Source organism: Primulina huaijiensis, chromosome 7, assembly GCF_012295235.1.
Source record: "Primulina huaijiensis isolate GDHJ02 chromosome 7, ASM1229523v2, whole genome shotgun sequence".
Lineage (NCBI taxonomy): Eukaryota > Viridiplantae > Streptophyta > Magnoliopsida > Lamiales > Gesneriaceae > Primulina > Primulina huaijiensis.
The window spans coordinates 8,122,854-8,135,031 of NC_133312.1; positions in this window are offsets into that span (position 1 = coordinate 8,122,854).

Here is a 12,178-nt window from a genome sequence, read left to right on the forward strand (position 1 = left end):
ATAAATAAATATTTTAAAAATCAACAATTATATTTTTAAAAAATTTTAGGATTAAATATCTAATTATTAAAATAAATATTATACTATTATTTTATGATATTTACAATTTTTAATATTATATAAACACCATTTGGCGCAAAGTTGCCCTAATGGGGAAGAAACGTGAAGGTGGGTGACATCACAAAGTAAAATATTACGTTAGTCATGACGTAAGAGATAAGGCTATAAATGTATGTTCATTAAGATGGGAGATGCATGTAGGAAATTGCACTAGATGACAATAGAAATGAAGGGATCACGTGGATCTGTTTCTTGGCTTCCACATCTTCATCATTCAGTGTAAATTATTAAAGGGTTCTTGCTAAAAAAAAAAAAAAAAAAATCTATGCACAATGTTAATTTATTTGTTTTCTGTTCTCATGTAATAGTTTTTGGTTCATCACAATTTATTTCTTTTAACTTCATATCAATGACAATTTTACTATTATATCATGGCATGATTGAAGAAAAATCCTCATTCAGAAGCTAAAATCGTTGTTCAGTCCGTAGATCAGAATTTTTTTTATTTAAACTCCCTGATACATCAATAATTTTGTTTTGCACTCCCTGATGTAGGATTTACCTCATTTATTTACGGATTTCTTTTTTTACCGTTTCTTCCCTCAACCGTCGTCATTATGCTTCCTCTCTTTTCTTCTTCACCATTTTTCTCGACCATAACCAAAAACACCATCAGTAAAAAACAGATAATAAGTAGATTTTCAAAATCTTACTTATTGATAAGTCATATAGATTTGGATCAACACGATGATGATTTTCCTCAGAATTTATGCTTATATTCTCATGTCATATACCAAATTGCAAACAAATTATGCTGCAATTATTTTAATTTATGCCTCAATTATCATATTTTACGTCAAGAATTCAGTTGCTAATGTCTCGTGTTTAGTAGATAAAAAACATGATACCGAGTATTTTTCTTAAATCTTACCCATTGATAAGACGTATAAGTTTGGCCCAAGATGATGGTGATTTCCCTCAGAATTTATGCCTATATTCTCACGTTATGTACCGAATTGCAAACAAATTATACTGCTGTTTTTAAATTTTACCACAATTAACCTATTTTATACCGAAAATTTAGTTGCTAGTGTCTTGTGTTTAGTAGATAAAAACATGATAATGAGTAGTTTTCGTAAACCTTACTCATTGATAAGACATATAAGTTCGGGTCAAGACCATGATGGTTTCCCTCAGAATTTATGCCTATATTCTCACGTTACGTACCAAATTGAAAACAAATTATACCATAATTGTTTTAATATATGTCGCAATTAACTTATTTTATGCCAAGAATTTAGTTGCTAGTGTCTTGTGTTTAGTAGATAAAAAAAACATGATAAGAAGTAGTTTTCTTGAACTTTATTGCCTGATAAGACATATAAGTTTGTGTCAAGACGATAATGATTTCCCTCAAAATTTATGCCTATATTATCACGTTATGTACCAAATTACAAACAAATTATACGGCATTTGTTTTTATTTGTGCCGCAAATTAACCTATTTTATGCTAAGAATTTAGTTTCTAGTGTATTTTGTTTAGTAGAAAAAAAATGATAAGAAGTAGTTTTCTTAAATCTCACTAATTGATAAGACATATAAGTTCGGGTCAAGACAATGGTGATTTCCCTCAAAATTTATGTCTATATTCTCACGTTATGTACAAAATTGCAAACAAATTATAATGAATTTTTTTTAAATTTGTGCCTAAATTAACCCATTTTATGCCAAGAATTTAATTGCTAGTGTCCTGTGTTTAGTAGATAAAAACAAGATAAGCAGTTTTCCTAAACCTTACTCATTGATAAGACATGAGTTTGGGTCAAGATGATGATGGTTTCTCTCGGAATTTATGCCCATATTCTAATGTTATGAACCAAATCACAAACTAATTGTACTGATACTGTTTTAATTTGTGTCAGAATTAACCTATTTCATGTCAAGAATTCAGTTGCTAGTGTAATGTTTTTGGTAGATAAAAAACATGAAGAGAAATAGTTTTCCTAAACCTTAATAGTTGATAAAACATATAAGTTTGGGTCAAATGATGATTGTTTCTCTTGGAATTTATGCCAATGTTTTCATGTTATGTACCAAATTTCAAATAAATTATATTGCAATTATTTTAATTTGTGCCAAAATTATCCTATTTTATGTTAAGAATTTAGTTACTAGTGTCTTGTATTTAGTAGATACAAAATATGATAAGAAGTTGTTTTCCTAAACTTTACTCATTGGTAAGACATATAAGTTTGAGTCAAGATGATGGGGGTTTCTCTCGAAATTTTTGCTCACATTCTCATGTTATGTAGTTAATTGCAAACAAGTTATACAACAATTATTTTAATTTTTTTGTGCCGAAATTAACTTATTTATGCTAAGAATTTAGTTGCTAGTGTCTTGTGTTTAGTAGATAAACACTACTACAAAAACGGCATTCGACAACGGATTTTATCCGTTGTCCTAGCCATACCAAAACTGTTGTAACTAAGGGTATTGTTGAAAGTCCATTCAACGACAACGGTTTTTATCCGTTGTGGTAGGTCGAATTTGCGACGGTTTCTTTAAACCGCCGCAAATAATATTAGCGACGGATTTATTCAAAACCGTCCCTAATTTTGCATTAGCGACGGTTTAATAAACCGTCGCTAAAATGAGCGACGGATCTCAATAAATTCCGTCGCTACTTTTAGCGACGGTTTATAATCATGATTTCCGTCGCTAAATTGTTTCGAAAAATAAAAAAAAAAACTTTTTATAATTTAATAAATCTAAAAAAACTAACCATCGAAACTAAAATCGTGTCAAAGAGAAAAATTTTAAGTGTTGTGAAGTAGTAAAATCGTTTAAGAGAGAAAAATTTTAAATTTTGTGAAGTGGTGAAAATAATTTTAAGTGTTGTGAAGTAGTAAAATCGTATAGGAGAGAAAAATTTTAAGTGTTGAAGTGATGAGAAAATTTTTAAATGTATGTGAAGTGATAAATTTGTGTAGGGAGAAAAATTTAAGTGTTGTGGAGGGAAATAGACCGAGTAATGTGATATTTATAGACAGTTTGAGACGGATTTTGTTTAAACTGTCGCTATTAGCGATGATAATTGAAAAACTGTCGCCGTTGTTAACTTTGCGACTGTTTGGATCTAACATGTTAAAACCATCGCTAATTTTAAACATGCGACGGATTTACGTAAAACCGTTGCTAAATTTAGCGATGGTTTAGCGACAGTTGTTTATTCACCGTTGCAATATTTAGCGACGGTTTTATAAAATCCGTCGCTAAATATTGCAACGTTCTCAAAAACCGTTGTTGTTTGTCCAAAAATCACGCTAATCGACAACGGTTTCTTAAAACCGTTGTAGATTGTCGCTAAAACCGTTGTTAAAACACATACGACAACAGTTTTTCACAAAATCCGTTGTCATATGTGCGTTGTTATATGCAGAATTTCTTGAAGTGAAAAAACACGATAAGAAGTAGTTTTCCTAAACTTACTCATTGTTAAGACATATAAGTTTGGTTCAAGATGATGGTGGTTTCCCTCAAAATTTTTGCCTATTTTGTCATATTATGTACCAAGTTGCAAACAAATTATACTGCAATTGTTTTAATTTGTGCCAAAATTAACCTATTTTATGTCAATAATTTAGTTACTATTAGGGGTGTTCAAACTTCGGATAAATCGAAAAAATCGAAAATCCAAAACGAAAAAACCGAACACCGTACCGAAACGAAAGCCAAATTTTGTAATTCGGATATAAATGTTAAAACCGAAGTTTATTTAGCTCGGTTTCGGATTATATTTGTCAAAACCGAAAAAAACGAAAAAAACCTAAATTTCATTAAATTAATAAAAAAATTATATTTTTATTTATATTATATATTTTGATATGATATTTAGTGAATGAAGAACCATTTTGAACAATTTTTAGTTGAATGTTATTTGTTTAATTAATTTAGACCTTATATTTAAATATTTTACTAAAAAAACTTGTAAAAAGTTAACATATTATATTTTACAATATATTTATATTATTAATTTAAATAATTATACCAAAATTTAATTAACCGACCGAAATAACCAAACCATTTTGGTAGAAAACCGAACCGAACTGAAGGAAATGGTTCGGATATCGGATTATATATTTCTAAAATTGAAAATCAAAAAAATCGAAATCAAAAATCGAAAAGCGAACCGAACCGACCAATGAACACCCCTAGTTACTAGTATCTTGTGTTTAGTAGATAAAAAACATGATAAGAAGCAGTTTTACTAAATCTAAATCATTGATAAGACGCATATGTTTGGGTCAAGATGATGATGGTTTCTCTCATAATTTATGCCATATACATATGAGTTCGGATCAAGACGGTGGTGTTTCCCATCAAAATATATACTCAAATTTTCCTTTTGTCACATTTTCCACGAAATATTTTGAAATTGATTTCTTCAAATTCAGCAGCTTGCTTGATGGATCGTGTGCTCGGCACCATCGGGTGATTCAAACACAATAAATCAATGAGCTGCAATAGCTCGTGTTCTAAGAATGTTGACAACGATGAATTAAATCGAGTTTGATTTTAAATCAAACGGAATACACTCGAAGTAATCCTTCATTAAGAAAAATGATATATTTTAAAGCCTTTTAGATTGTGTAAACTGATCGACTGAAATACGAGGAATCAGTTCTGGTATATATCAGTTCAGTTATGATGTGAACTGAACTGATATCAGCTGAACTGATTAAATCAATTTAAAACACAGTTAAGCAGTTAATACATAAGATATATTTATGGATGTTCAGAGACTTCAAACGCTCCTACGTCACCTCTTCTACCATCTCGGGTAGGATCCACTAGAAGACTTTGATTTATACAACTGATTGTACAAACCCACCCAGCTTAAGACTTACCCGACTTCATAAATGACCTCCTAGTCTAGACTGAAAGCATCACCTTCCAACCAACACTTGTTTAACGTCTATGGGTCAAAGACTACATACACAAGTTTTATGTCTTTGTACAAGGCTCACTCAACTGATCTTTTAAGCTCTACTCTCTGATATATGTGAGTGACAGTGTGTGCGTGTGTGAGAATTAAACAATGAATACAACGAGAAGGTGATCTCACACATTTAGGGAAAGGGGCTTCTATACTAAGCTGATAAAACTGTGTTTCCTCACAACTGGGCTGATTGCTTCTTTCTAAGCTGATAAGACTTTAAGCGTGCCCTTCTTCTTCACACACTCTTATTGTTTATTCACGTACTTCTCACTGATCTTCATCTTCTATTTATAGGCGGGAAGCTTGAATGTACAGTGAGACTCAATTATTGTATCCGTTCCTCAAAATTTGTCTTGTACTTCCCGAAAACAATTCTGGAACATTTTGGCTTTGAGCGCTGCTGCAACGTTTATTATTGTCCTTTGACTGGACAATTGCTTTGTACCTTTGTGATGAGCTGGAATCCATTTGGATAAGCTTGTCTTGATCTGCAACTTATTGGTTCAAACTGATGCTCTAAACTTGTCATCTGAACTGATCTTCAGTTAGGTTGGTAAAATCAGTTGAATCGTCAGTTGAACTGATTTCACTCTTTCAGTTGAACTGGTCAGCTGAGCTCTTCATCAGTTGAACTCTTCATCAGCTTGCGGGTCTTCTGAAGATCTCATGTTAAACCACCTATCAGCTGGACAATTAGTTGAACTGTTCGTTGACATTTCAGTTCGACTGGTTCAGTTTGTGCGATCAGTTTGACGTCTTCAGTTTGCATCTCGATAGCTTCAGTTTTGGCTCGATAACTGATCAGTCTAGTTTCTGTGCATTAGGTAATTCATTAGAAACAAATAACAAGTTTTGTTAACATCAAAATAAGATTACGAACAAGAAATTTTCCAACAATCTCACTCTTTTTGATGATCACAAAACTTGAGCAATTAAAACAATTATTTTAAAATTTAAAATTTAACTGATTCTTCCTCTTTGTGAGAATAAAAAACATTTAAAACGATTAAAAAGAATTTTTCAGTTCGAGAGATAAGAAAACTCCCCCTAAATAACTGAATTTTAAAACGAGTTTAAAACATTTTTCAGTTCGACGGATAATTTTAAAGAAAACTCCTCCTTAAGAACTGAATAAAAAACTCCCCCTCAAAAATATAATCATTTACGCGATTTTAACAATGAGTTTTAGCATCATTTAATATTCAAGTAGTTTAGGCAACAAGTATGAAAATAGCAGTTCAGTTACATAGTAACTAACTGGATAAAATGATGTTTATTTAATCAAATATGCGTCCCTTTTATACATTTAAGCGCACCAAATTTTGTAAGAAAAAGTGCTCCTATAATAGCAAATTTTAAACAACATCAAATATCAGTCATTTTACATATAGTAAAACTGAATATGCCAAAATCTGGTCGCCTTCAACTTCTTGGAATACTGCATCGATCTTGAGTTTGTTTGCCAGGAGAGTAGCTAATTGCCTTGAACTTGATCTATGTGCTGGCTAACTGGTCTAGCTGATGCAAATTGGACTCAACTGATGCTAAACCGCATTGATCATCTACTCTTGATCTGATATGCCTGTTAAGCGGCGGTATACTGCTGATGATTCAGCTCCTAATCATTTAACATTTCAACTTAGTTGGGTTTCATCTGTTGATCAGCTGAACTGGTAGGCTGGCAATTGAAATCTTGTCTACCAATCAGTTTAGCTGTTCTGCTATCAATGAGTTGCAATAGATAGTGTTATAAGAATATTGACACTAATGAACTAAATCGAGTTTGATTTTAAATCAAGCGGAATAAACTCGAATTAATACTTCGTTAAGAAAACTGATAAATTTTAAAGCCTTTTAGCTTGTGTAAACTGAAATACGGGAACTAAACTGATACCAAATGAACTGATTAAATCAGTTTAAAACTGAAGGATCGAGTGTGCTAGTGCCTTCGAAGGCATTTCGAACACTATATTCTCCAATGATCTGCAATAGCTCGTGTTCTAAGAATATTAACACCGATGAATTAAATCGAATTTGGTTTAAAACCAAGTGGAAGAAACTCAAAGTAATCCTTCGTGAAGAATACTGATATTAGAAAACATTTTACTTATGTAAACTGACTAACCGAAGGAAGACATATTAGTTTTTGCATTTTTCAGTTCAGTTATGGTGACAACTGAACTGACGAATGCTCTAACTGATCAAAATAATTTGAAAATAGCAGTTAATCAGTTAAATACACAAGATATGTTTATGGATGTTCGGAGATTTCAACTGCTCCTACGTCACCCCTTCTACCACCACGGGTAGGTTATACTAGAAGACTTTGATTTATACAACTCTTTGTATAAACCCACTCAGCTAGGACTTAAACTACTGTCTAAACTGAACTCCTAGCTACGACTGAAGGCAGCACCTTTCAGCCAACACTTCTTTAACGTCTATGTGTCAAAGACTACATACACAAGTTTAACGTCTTTGTGCAAGACGGTATTTGAGTGGTTTTGAGAGTGAGTGTGTGTGTAAGAACTGAACAAGAATGTTCTCACACTGAGAGAAAATGGCTTCTAAACTAAGCTGATATAACGATGAAGAATTCTCTCTGGGCTTTAAGTGCTTCTGAAAACTGATATGCAACTGAGCGTACCTTTTTCTGAATTTTTTCTCAACTCTTTTCACTCTCGTATATGTCTCCTTGTTTGAGTTTTCTCTGATATTCTCTTTATATAGGCGGGAAAAGCTGATCGTATAGTGAGACTCAATTATTGTATCTGTTGCATTTGAATCGGCTCCTTTGACTTTGTGCTTCGACTTTTCGACTGCCCTTCTGGAGCGTTTTGTCTTTTAATGCTCTGATGCAACGTCCAATATTGTCCTTTGACTGGACAATGGCTTTGTACCTTCACGCACAGCTGGAATCCATTTACTGTAAGCTTGTCTTGATTTGCAACTGAAAGATTCTGACTGATGCTTTGAACTGGTCAGTTGGACTGATTTTCAGTTGGGCTAGTGAAATTAGTTGACTCGTCAGTTGAACTGATTTCACTCTTTCAGTTGAACTGGTTAGCTGGGTTATTTGTCAGTTGGACACATCATAGGTTGACTAGGCTTTTGAGATCTTCCTGCTTCATCACTTATCAGTTTGGACAATCTACTGAACTTCTTGTTTGAAGAACCAGTTAGACTGATTAGTCTCGACAACAAGTTGGTTCAATCAGTTGGCATCTCCGATGGCTTCAGTTGTGGTTTCGTAAACTGATTAATTCAGTTTTAGATGTCTGCGCACTAAGGTAGATTATTAGAAACAAAATAATAAGTTTTGTTAGCATAAAAATCAAGATTGCGAATTTGAAAACTTCCAACAAAAACGCAGTTAAGCAGTTAATACACAAGATATGTTTATGAATGTTCGGAGACTTCAAATGCTCATACGTCACCCCTTCTACCACCTCGGGTAGGATACACTAGAAAACTTTGATTTATACAACTGATTGTACAAACCCACCCAGCTTAGGACTTACCCGACTGCCTAACTGAACTCCTAGTCTTGACTACAGGCATCACCTTCCAGTCAACACTTATTTAACGTCTATGTGTCAAAAAACTACATACACAAGTTTTACGTGTTTGTGCAAGACTCACTCAACTGATCTTTTAAGCTCTACTCTTTGATATATGTGAGTGATAGTGTGTGCATGTGTGAGAACTGAACAATGAATACAACGAGAAGGTGCTCTCACACACTGAGGGAAAGGGGCTTCTATGCTAAGCTGATAACATTGTGTTCCCTCACAACTGGGCTGATTGCTTCTTTGTAATCTGATAAGACTTTAAGCGTGCCCTTCTTCTTCACACACTCCTATTGTTTATTCACGCACTTCTCACTGATCTTCATCTTCTATTTATAGGCGGGAAGCTTGAACGTACAGTGAGACTCAATTATTGTATCTGTTGCTTTTGAATACGTTCCTCGAAATTTTTCTTATACTTCCCGACAACCATTCTAGAACATTTTGGCTTTGAGCGTTGTTGCAATGTTCATAATTTTACTTTGACTGGACAATTGCTTTGTACCTTTGTGCTGAGCTTGAATCCATTTGGATAAGCTTGTCTTGATCTTCAACTGATTGGTTCTAACTGAAGCTCTGAACTGGTCATCTGAACTGATCTTCAGTTGGCTGGTGAAATCAGTTAACTCGTCAGTTGAACTGATTTCACTCTTTCAGTTGAACTGGTCAGTTGGGCTCTTCATTAATTGAACTCTTCATCACCTAGTCGGGCTTCTGAAGATCTCCTGATGAAACACATATCAGTTGGACAATTAGTTGAACTATTCGTTGACATTTCAATTCGACTGGTTCAGTTTGTGCGATCAGTTTGATGTCTTCAGTTTGTGTCTCTATAGCTTCAGTTTTGGCTCGATAACTGATTAGTCCAGTTTCTGTGCACTTAGGTAAATTCATTAGGAACAAAATAACGAGTTTTGTTAACATCAAAATCAAGATTGCGAACATGAATTATTCCAACATTGCTCATTGCCTCAAATTTAGCATCTTGATCATTGACTTTTCTAACAGAGCACAAATATCATAAACTCAAACATTGCCAAGGAAGAGTATTTATTCTTTACACGATGATTGTGTTCGTCACTCACCTTCGGCTGTTAGTCGACTGATTTTGCTTTGTGTGCCATTGAAATGGAGAGAGAACATATAAAAATTGGCAATGTTCATTTACATGATAATTCGAGTATAATCTAAATTAATTCCAATTTACTTTGTGTAAATAATGGCATATGACGATGAAATTTAAGCATATTCTTGATTTACACTAATATGTATGTAACGTCCGAAAAACCAAACCTACGTAAACCACATGCATGAAAATTATTTGTATTGCTTATTTGTTTTTTTTTTAATTGATTTTAAATGCTTGCATGGTACACATTAAATGATTAAAGGTATGATTGCATGATTAAATGATTATATGACACGATTTCATGAAATTGAAGGATTTTACCCGAATATTCGATAATAGGCTGGGGAAAGGAGAACGGGGACGACCAAGACAAAAATAATATTTTTCATTAAATATTTTCAAGGCTTCTTAATATGATTAAAAATGATTTAATTTTTCTAAAAATATTAGAGTTCGAATTATTTTACGATACGAGCTCGATTTTACCCGGGAAGCCTGTTTTGGGCAAACGAGGTGTAAGGTCCAGGAATTTAAATCATGTAACCTGAAAGCATGCAATCTAGGACTTTTATTTAAATTATGAGTTTAATTATTTTATGCATGGTTATTGCATGGTAGAATTTATTTTATGAAATTTTAAAAGTTCATGCATTAGGGTTTCTAGATTCATTTAGCGCTCGAACGAGGAACGGAGATCGCGGAATTATCAGAAAAATTATTTTATTAGATGATTAATTTTTATTGATTAATTTAAGGTGCTTTTAAGTATATTTTTGCAAAATGGACTTTATTGGGTATTTTTATCCGGTACGCAAATTTTATCGAATCGGAGGACTTTTTAAGAGTTTAGCTATTATTTTCAAAAACTTTCCAATACGAAATCTTTTTCGAGAGTGTGTTTGGATTCAATGGGCCTACTTTTAAGCTTATTCGGCTTAAACTCTTTTAATCTTTTAATTAAACAATTTAAGGCCCATTAGCTATTTGATTACAATTTAATTAATACTAAACCATTCTTTAACCTAAACCTAACCCCACCTCCCTCACATCTGCCGACACTCCCCTCCCCCACCATCCTTTCTCTCGGTTTTTGTAGCAGCTCCCCAAGAAAAGCTTCGGCTGTCACTTGTTCTTGCAACAATAATTCCCCGACGCGCTCGATCTTCGTTATCCTTGCGTGTATCATCATCAGGAATGCTTTGTATCATTGTTTTACGCATCATACATGCTTTATATACTGATGAATGTGTTTATGCATGTTATTTTTTGATCCAGCCATGAGGAGGGAAAAGCTCTCGATTTTTGTTGTGTTTCTCTCATTTTTCTTTGTGGATCACGTTTTCTTTGGTGATCTGTGCAAGGGGATGCTGTGATGTGTTATTAAGAGGCTGTTAATGGTGACATGATGCTGTTTTAAGGATTAGAAATCGTGTTGGGGATGCAGGTTGTCGGATCGAGAATTATGCTTCAATGGGGGTGGCTCGGTTCTTGGAATAACAGCGTGCAAGGGTGGGTCTTCCAGCAATGCAGGGACCTAGACGAGCCATAGACCTAGACGAGCCGTCGTGTGGGCTGCATGGGGCTAGTTGCATGGGTTCAGTAGGTCCCTTAGGGTCTGGACTAGGTCCTAGATGGCTGGGCTCGTGACTGGTGCGAGCAGGGGCGGACCCAGGATTCAAAATTATCTGGGACTGGCTCCGTCCCATGCTGTATTTAATAAAATAAATAATTAACTAAAAAATTAAAAATATATATATATATAAACATTAACTTCATAAAAACATAAAACAAGAGTATTTAATATTTAATACCTTCAAAAACATGGAGCTAAAACACTACTGAAGTTGTGCTATTCGATTCTGAATTTTTCAAAAATTCCTACAAAATTAAATAAATTCACATTTATATTTTCTATAGCATCTAAACATCCAAATAATAAATAATCAACACTAAAAACCGACAATCCCAAATATAAAATCTGAAAATTCGAAATAATGCTCAAATAAGTTCCAAAAAATTATCAATACCATCAATCGGCTCAAATATAGTACATACAATTAACAATTTAATATATATCAATTATCGGAATTCAAAAAAACCAAAATACCCAAATTTCGAAACACTAAAATCTGAAATTATTTTAAAATTCGAAATCAAACCAAGAACAACAAGAACGAGTTGTAGAAAGTTTAACACTAAGATTTTCTCATGATTTTCGGTGAAAACGACGATCGATGAGCGACGGCTGATTTCAAGACGACAAAGAAACTTCAAAATTTTGGTATTAAAAGAAAGCTTATGCCGTGGGCTTTCCGAATATACAATCGATTTTGAAAACTGATGACCGATGATGGAGTTACGGTCATTTGAAGTAATGAAAATTGTGATGTTTTGAGAGAGAAGAATAGAGATGACGCA